General features: G+C 39.1%; 1 protein-coding gene across 2 annotated transcripts in view; it reads left to right on the top strand.

Moving 5' to 3' along the window:
• The first annotated feature begins 242 nt into the window (after positions 1 to 242).
• The window catches only part of flrt1a (fibronectin leucine rich transmembrane protein 1a), a 28,017-nt gene continuing 19,127 nt past the window's right edge, over positions 243 to 9,132 (top strand). For both annotated transcript variants that reach the window (XR_013329782.1, XM_077740550.1), the window contains exon 1: positions 243 to 704. The gene's annotated coding sequence lies outside the window, so the exon portion shown is untranslated. The remainder of the gene's footprint in view (positions 705 to 9,132) is intronic.

Below are 9,132 nucleotides of genomic sequence, written 5' to 3'. Positions count from 1 at the left end.
ACGGTGGCAGATGTTCAGGCAATTTGGGGGGAAAAAATGTGCAATGATGTCACAACAGCAGAATAGAATGCAGCTTTCTTTGTTGGGGTGTTCATGCGAATACTGTGATTTTTTAGCTCCATTCACAAAGTAGCGTGTGTCTACGCATTGATTATGCATAGAGAAAAAAGAAGGGAGGGGGGAGAGAAAGGGAGGAGAGAGAGAGAAAGAGAGAAAAAGAGAGAGAGTGTGAGTGAGCGCTCTGTTCCTCTTCCAGCGATAATCCTCTCCCATCCTTTTTACGCTCCAGTCTGCCTTTTCTCTCGCAGGAGGGGAAAAAAATCACGTTTTGGGCGTCTCTTGAGCTTTTCTACACATCTTGTCTCTGACAATAGAGCTCCAGCATCTTCACTGGCACGCACGATAAGTTGGCCAGCGCGCCTTTTCACGAGTATGTAGGCAGTCCAGTGCCGCATCGCTTGGAGGAGGTTCTGGGCTGGAGAGAGCATCGCCGCCACGCATGAGACCTTGGCAGCTCGCGATCACGTGGAACGCCCAGTCACTCGCCTATCCGAGGGAGAGTTTCTAATCCAGCCGGTGGCGGAGGTTGGGGCAACGTATGGGAATACAACTAGGGGAACGTGCGGTCACACCTGCTTGGGAAACGAGTGACATCGCGCCCCGAGACGGAGGCGAGACGGCATCCTCGTCTTCATCCTTCACCGGTAGGTGATGCTTGATTGACGTGTGGGCAGTGCCACTATTGTTTGTCATTCGCTGGGGCAAAATTTGCATTTTATTTACGGATTTACAGACAACATTGTATTAATGCGTCTTTTTAGTCTTTGCATGAAACAATAGAATTGATTATTCCGTTTTTTTTTTTTTTTTTTGGTGCCAGAAGAACCACTTGATTGAAGATGCAGGTTTAGTTGCGTTTTGATACAAAGGCCTGGTTCTAGATTTATGTTCATTTAAAAAAAATGGCTTGATGTATTACACTATAAGTTTATATCCGAGTTCAGTTTTGTGAAGGAAACTTAGATGTGCAGAATATTGTTAAACTGTAACTGGTTGATTAGTGGTAAAATGTCAGTGTAGTTAGAGACAGCTGGTTAACACCTTGACTTTAAAAGCCACGCCCCCAAAACCAGGTAAATTTGATGGAGGTGAATAGAAATCTAGTGCATAAATCATCGTTGCAGCAGCGCCACACTCCCTCTTGCTATTAACATATCATTAAGATGATAAAACTGTCCGATTTTTATGACGCCGACGGTTGAAATCAACAAAGATTGTCAATCAAATCCACAGGGAGGGGTTTTGTGCTTGCTGAACTCGCAAAATAGCATTAGAAAATGACTGTATATTGTCTTTGTTTTAAGCTATGCATGATGGGTAAAAAAAGGCTTACATTAACCAATGTAAATACTTTAGTGATTGATTTCAGCACTATGGATTAATAAATAGACATGTTCAATAGATGTAGAATAAAGAAGGCTTGCTGTGATATCTATTTACATAAATAGTGAACGGGTGTTAGACCAACAGATGGCATCTCCAAAGGAGACCATCTTGTGAAAGTTGGATCAGATATGATGTTCCTGGACGGGCAACCCTCGGACGTTCAGGAGCCCAGGCCCAAGGCTGGCAGTCACGGGGAGCAGTCTCGATTAGAGGGATTTAAAAGAAAAAATCAAATCCTCAGTTGCACTCCCGCTGCCATGCTGTGGAGCACTGCTGAATCCATTTGCATGCGTTCTTCATAGACATCAATAGAGATGAAAGCAAATGAAATTCGCAATTGTGCGAGGAGCTCCAGCACAAAGCTGCCTGCTCCTTCGTCTTGGCTTCTCGTTACTTCAACAACGCTTTGTGGAGGAGCACGAACCTCAGCCAAGGTTGAAGTGTTAACAAAATAACAAATTATGTTTATGCTTGGCTGTCTGGATACGGGATTTGTTTGATAAAGTAGAAAGAAATTGGGATCCGGACTGTTTTCACACTTGTTGTTCCAGAGGCTTTTGATTGGGGTTTGTAAACTACTTTTGAATTTGTTTTTTCTGAACTTCAGTTTGTTTTCTTCTTGGTGCAGTTTAGTTGAACAGGTGTCAAGACACATTTTCAGAGATGGAGTTGATTTCATTCTTGGCCAATTAGAGCGGTTTGGGTCATTCCCATTTTTTAAAGAGTCTCATGATAACAATTGTCCGCCGAGGTGGCTTTTTTTGTACCCCTATCAAATTCACCAAATGTCAGACCAGCTGTGCCATCATGTGGTCTGAGGATGTATAAATCTGGACTGACTTTTTGCCACAAAATTGTCACTACCCCTGTACTCAACGAAAACCAGAACGTCGGCAGAACTCTTGGTCAGTCCGAGACCTCATTGTGGTATGGACCATGTACCTAAAGCCTTGTTAGGACTCTGTGATCATCTTTTGTGTCGTAACACAGCAAAATTCATCGCTGTGTTAATAATTTTCTCCCGCTACGCTCGGCTATTGTTATGATGTAACATCATGTGGCATTTAAGTAGAGTAGACCTAACGGATAGCAATTTGGATCAGTGTAATTATAGTCAACAGAACATTTTTATATTTGTCCTGACAATGGATTGCAATTATCACCCAAAACAAATGTGTAAACCAGGAATAGTTTGTTCAAATGTAAGACTCGATAGAAAAATAGATGAAAAATATAGTATATGAACATAGATGCTATTGGATGAGGTGATAAGTGGATGTAGAGTGTGAACAATCAATATTTTCCATAGAAATCTTTACAATGGCCTCGATGTTTATTTGACTTGTTGTTGTCAATGACAGATTATCATCAAGATTTATGGGTTGTCACTTAAATAAGACGTAAACGCAAGGCTTGAAGTGTATTCGCTGTCAATATTGTGGTCTGATTATTGACTTATTTGTAATGAAAATTGTGTTTTACGATATGAATGAAGGAGATAACACCAACCATAGTACAATAATTGTCATTCTTGCTTTTAAGCAACTTTACTTACTATTTCCAGGAAAAAAAAGGGAGGCAGTTATTACTGTACCAATCGTAAATTGTCTGCCCTGGTCAATACTTCTTGATTATTTCCCTATCCTGCCAAGGAAAAGTCATTCTTTGGATAGTTTCCATTCCCCTACAAAACTGTTGGCGCATAACAAAAATGTAAAAAAACAGGGCCATATTTTCTGAATCTTGGGATCTGAATCCTGCAAACTATTTGTCGTCATGTGTTCATTGTCATGAAGTGTCTCTTAGCATTAGCCTTCAGTTTAGAAGTGCTGAAATGAAAAGAGTCCCTAGGTAATTTGCAGGAACGGAAACATTGCTTTCGTCTGCCTGGCTTTTAAAGTCTTAGAGGAGGATGTCAAAAGAAAAGAGAGGAGCTTGATGTCGGTACCCTTGCTACAGGCGTCTCTACTCAGTTGGACAGCCTCCACTATAGACCTGGCTAACAAATTAATCTACCGAGTATTGGCGGGATGCGATGTAGAGTTGGCCATTATGGCCTAAACATAAAACCTTGTCAGAAATTCCATTTACTATGTTTTTCTATTTTTATTTTCTCACCTACTTTGAAGAAGACATGAAGAAAAAAAGACTAATGATGCTAGTCAATGAGTTTATGATCCATTTTCACCCATTTTTTGCTTTTAATTCCTCCAAAAACAGTCACTTTTTGATAACCAGGTTACAAAAAAATGAAATATAAAATAACCTCTTTGCCCCATTTATGTTGTCAGCCCCCAAATAGAAAGTAACCAACTCTATCTCCATAAATCTATTGATTAACATAGAAAAAAAATCACATTCCCAACAAAAAAAAACCCATAATGAATTCACCACAAGATTTAGTACACTGCTTTTTAAGTGTGGGCTTCCAATAGACCTCCTGCCAAATGTACACTGTCTCTTTCACACACAAAAAAAACCCCATCATTTCCACATCCCAAAATTCTTTCTTCCTGATGATAAATCCCCCATTGCTTGATTTCTATGTCAGCCAAAGCATCACATCCTCTCCCACATGTGGCATTCTGTCATTCTGAGCCTCTATTAGTATATTTCACTGCGGAAGACTTGGCAACGCTGCCTTTCATAGATTTATTCAGACATATATTGTAAACCTGCTGCCATCCTGTGCCGGCAGACGTGCCTTTTATGAGTGCTATTTATTTGGCAGATTGGGAGTGGCTCTATCAGCAAACTTACATCCTCCTTCAAATAAATTGCAAACGAACAAGAACGGAGAAAACTCTCCTATAATTGACATGTACAGCTTGCTGATTGGAAGACATCATAAAATAGCGTTTATTAAAAGGAGAGTTATCGTCGGGTAGAAAATGTTTTTCACACAGAATGCAATAGGAAGAAAAACTGAATTTTTTTGCTTTAGATTTGAACTTGCATTTGCGGATGGAGACAAATTGTGTTAACTGACGATTTTTTTTTTACAAAGTGTCCCTAGGCCCAATATCCTCGACGCATCGATGGCGGCTTTTAATGCGTTGGCGCCTGAGGAATTAAAAGGTCACAAGGATTCAATATTGGTTTTCAGCCTTGCTGCTTATATGCAGAGATTTTATTTTTAATCTCTGATCCTTTAGATCTTTGAATGCTATTATGGACAGTAGATCATGACCATTCCTTGTTAGTATGGCTTTTATTACGTTTTGACATTCACCTGTATCCACTTTACCTGCGAAAAGTCATTAGAAATTGCTAAAGCAGAGCGAATGGAAAGAAACGTCGATTTTTTGTTCCTTTTCTCTTGCTATCCTTTGAAAATGTGAAGCTTCCGTGAATAAGAAAGTGTTCGATGAGGTGAATGACTTGACAGCGAGACGTCCGTGATTCACATTTCTAAACAAAAGCCGATTCATAAGTAGAGGTAGCAGATATCTAGGCACCTTTTTAAAGGCCTTCAAGGTTTGCCGAATCCATTAAAAGTTCCGTTGCAACGATTTATTGTCGTGAACATAACTGTTTTTGCTAAATTATTCCGAACAAAATGCAAAGGAACATTTTAAACATACCCGTAAGAAATCTTAAAGTGTGTGATATGCATTTGATTTCTTGTCCATCCTTTGGAAATGGCTATTATGCCACAAGGCATTCTTGTGACCTTTTCTGTACAACAATTCATAACATCCACTCAATTTATTCGTCTTTCCCACAGGTTAAGCTAAAAAATATCGGAAAATGACCAAAAAATTCATTAAATTTATTGGATATACTATCTAATGTGCAGCAATCCCCCCCAAAAAAACATTTTTTTTCAATAAAATATTTCCATTCTACTCAGTACTGCAGTATATTTTTGTGTTTTTCCATGAACTGAGTTATGTCTGTTTATTTTAGGCCATTTGTGGGTTGATTCCTGTTTATTTGGCACTTCCTTTTGAATTTGGGGCACTACAGCATCATTTCCTGTTATTCTGGAGTCACTTTCTGATGATTTAGTGGTATTCCCGGGGTCACATCCTATTCGAAAACAATCCGTTTGTCTTTGCAAAAATAATGACCACCAATGGAGATAGACATAATAAAAAAAATCCCATTTTTACCTTTCTTTTTTTTTTTTTTATGTGGTACCGAAAATGTCTCTGGGTATCGATATCATATTTCATCATGGTGACAGCACAACTACCAAGCTCCCTGAGAAGTAAGCTGGTTTGACACATTTACTGTGCACATCAGAGAAAAACGAGCTGCTCAATGACTGAGGTTAATGTCTAGCGTGAACACAATCATTTTTTCCACAAATTGCAAGTATACGTACACAGATGCCATCTGCGGACAGAATTTCCTAGCATGCTTTAGTGAACACCGCCCATGCAGAAAGCAGTACGCCTTGCAACATTTCTAAAATCACAAAAATGCAGTCTCATCCATGCCCGTCGCCCCAAAATTCCGACTTCTGGGGTCGATGGTGGGCACTCTTTTATCCGCTGTTTTTAGCCACATAGAGCAAAACATAAACCCCCGGTGCCCGTGACCGGATCGATTTGTAGAGTTGACAAGCAAAGATGAGAAATGAACAATTTCAGGACAAAAGAGCAAACATCAGCTGCCTTCCCTCCCCTTCCTCTTGTTTCACTTCTATATTCTGTGCACATCAGCAGCAATGCTAATAATCGAATTACTTACTATGGTTTGAAGCTTAAATATGGCCACTTCCTACTATAACATTTTTTGACTAATACACCAAGTTGATCCTAAATGAAATCATTTTTACCATCTTGGAGTAACCGGGTGAACATTGATTGTCATTATCACTGATTTTCTTTTTGTAATTTAATGAAGGAATACAAAAGTTTAGGGATTCTGCTGATGTGAGCAATTGGAGTTCTGGAATTGGAAGTAGGGAGAGAAAATGAAGGATTTGTTTTGTTGGTAGGAGGAGATGTGGGGAAATAATGATGTTTATCATTTTTATTGAGGCTGTAGAAGCGTAGAAGGTTTTGTCAGTTGCCGGGCTGGTTGTTTGTAAGAATCTTTGCAGCAGCAAAACTAGAATTTCATCAAATGTTTGTTGTTACGGCTTATCTTTTAAATATTGATCATGCGCATGAATCAAAAGGGATCCTGTTTTTAAACTCTTAACTGATTATTGTTATTCATTGCAAATATAAAAAATACTAGTCATCTGAGAATGTTCAGACTTGGATTACATAGACTACTGCAGTCTGAATTTCAATTAAAATGAATTATCTTTCTATAATTTTACCATTCAGTTTTTTAATGATACAAATCAACTCCAAAACTTCGAGTTTAGAACCTCCGGTTATTTAATCATTTCAACATGTAACCACAATGGTACATTTCCAATCCTAATGATTTCCGCACAAAACCCTGAACCCATTCCTTTTTCTTCCTGCTTACTTTTGTCATAGCTGATGCAGCTTTTTTTTTTTTGGTGATAAAATGTGCTTTTGGGGATTGAGGAGCATCTTGGGGAAAGTCTGCCCTAATTAGTTGGATGACTACCAGCAGTATAATGAATACTTAAAAATGCCTCGAGTAAACCTGTTGTCCTGCGCACACACAAAAGCAAAGCACGTTTTGTCATGACTATCAAATGCTTTCAATACATTATGATATCATCTCCTTTTCCCCTCTTACAAGTCAACCTTTCCTCTTCTCGCCACCGCGTTTTTGTCATCGTCAAAGGCGAAATGAGAAAACACGAGAGCGAGAAAATGCCTTTGGACGTGCATCCTCATATCTTGTTGGGTCTTTTTTTTTTTTTATCTTCCAACCCTGTTGTCCTTTATCTTCCATTTATATGAGTGACAGCTGGCAGCCAGTAGGGTCCATCGGCCATGCCAACCCGAGTGTGCAGTTTTGCCAAGCGACTTGAGAAAATGTACGCCTGAGCCTGACTGTTTCATTTGCTAGAGCCAAGATTGCATAGTTTCAACATGTGAACACAGTGTTCTCTACACGCATTATTAATATTAGATATCAAATTCATCCACGAGATGCTATGGAATGGCTTTATTTAAGTGCTGTTGACCGTTAAAGACGTTCATTCGTCCCTCCCAGTCAAAGTGGATTGGACATATGTAGGTGTCAAAGGCAAACAATAAGTTGATTAAATAGATTATAGTCCTTGGGAATAGAAGGTAGGTTGTGAAATGTAAAAAAAAAAAAAAGGGAATTGCAGAATTATTATTGTTTATTATTGTTAGAGAGTCTGCATGCTTCTTGTCACAGCTTGTTGTAGCACACTTGTCCTTCTTTTGGAAAGGAAGTCATTCATTCATGCATTTTCCAAACTCATAAGAGTCGTGGGGGTCCTGGAGTCAATTCCAACTAACCATGCGGAGTAGGCGGGGTACATCCTGAATTGGTTGGCCGCCAATCGCGAGGACACAATGAGGTGTATGTATTGTGCAATATTTTAGAATTACCTTGCCCGGATGTGACTTTTTAAATGACTTATTTATGTTTTATTGGGAAACACGCATTTTGTGGAGTAACACCACTAAGCTGTTATACAATGACAATAAAGGCTTTTGACCAAAAGGAGCCTTTATGTACACACTAATAGCTATGTAATATTTTAATGATTTTTAAAATGTTATTTTAATTATAATCTCTGTTGCAATTCAGGTAGCTTCAGACCATTGGCAATGGCAGGTATTTTTTAAATTATTTACATATATAATAACAAACTTTAATACTATTGTGTGGGGTTTGTGATTCTTCCCTGGTGGTTATGATTTTAACAAGGTGTTTTGGAAAGCTTTTAGCAAGATCCCATTACGACTCCTTTCTTGCTCACATAGCGCTTTTCTGTCCTCCTCTATTTAAGACTTCTGCTTCAGGGTTTATAGCTCACAGTAAAAGAGGAGTCTTGTAATGATCTGGCAATATGCAAACAGCATCGTCTATTCCACAAACAGCATTTGGCCCCATCCCACGGAAAAGCTTCTTCAAGAGAGAGAGCACACGGCCGTCGAGACTTAAACACTCCAAAATCAAAACGCCTTACCGGAATGGCGCTTTTCATAATTTTCACTTTTTCCTCAAGTATTTCCCAGGAGTTTAAAGCCTTTCTTTCCATTCTGTCACCCTACATTAGAAATGATTTGGGGTTGGGTGTTGACTGCACACCCACAGAGAAAATCCAAGATCTCATTAGTGTTCGCTGGAGCAGAGATTGAAGAATTTCTCAACAATTTACTGAAGGGACGAGGTCAGCCATTGCAACGAAAACAGACACTAGATTAAAAAGGACCACATGGTGGAAAAGAACACGAGAGGGAATGACACAAACGCACTCCATGTAGAAGTGTAATCTAGGATTACTCCCAAGCATTTGCACTTAAATGCACAAAGGCAGAAATGGCAAACTGGAACAGGACACAACACAGGGCAAAGGCTAGGCCATATGGAATAAAAATTAAGATGGAATCAAAATTAGAAAAATACATTCACCAAAATATTATTTTCATTTGGACAAGCACGCCATCAGTAATCTCATTGGCTGCCATTGATGGCGCTAAAGGTCCAATTGATTTTTGTATGGGGAAGTGTACATTTTTAGTCATTCGTTTGAGAATATTTCAGTGCAATATTCGTTTTTTCGACCCTCCCAGTCAAAACGGTTTGGACGACTTGCATCATCAA

This window comes from Stigmatopora nigra, chromosome 19 (genome assembly GCF_051989575.1).
Source record: "Stigmatopora nigra isolate UIUO_SnigA chromosome 19, RoL_Snig_1.1, whole genome shotgun sequence".
In the NCBI taxonomy this organism is placed as follows: domain Eukaryota; kingdom Metazoa; phylum Chordata; class Actinopteri; order Syngnathiformes; family Syngnathidae; genus Stigmatopora; species Stigmatopora nigra.
The sequence above is the reverse complement of the archived record's forward strand: the minus strand, read 5'-3'. Positions and strand labels throughout refer to the sequence as shown.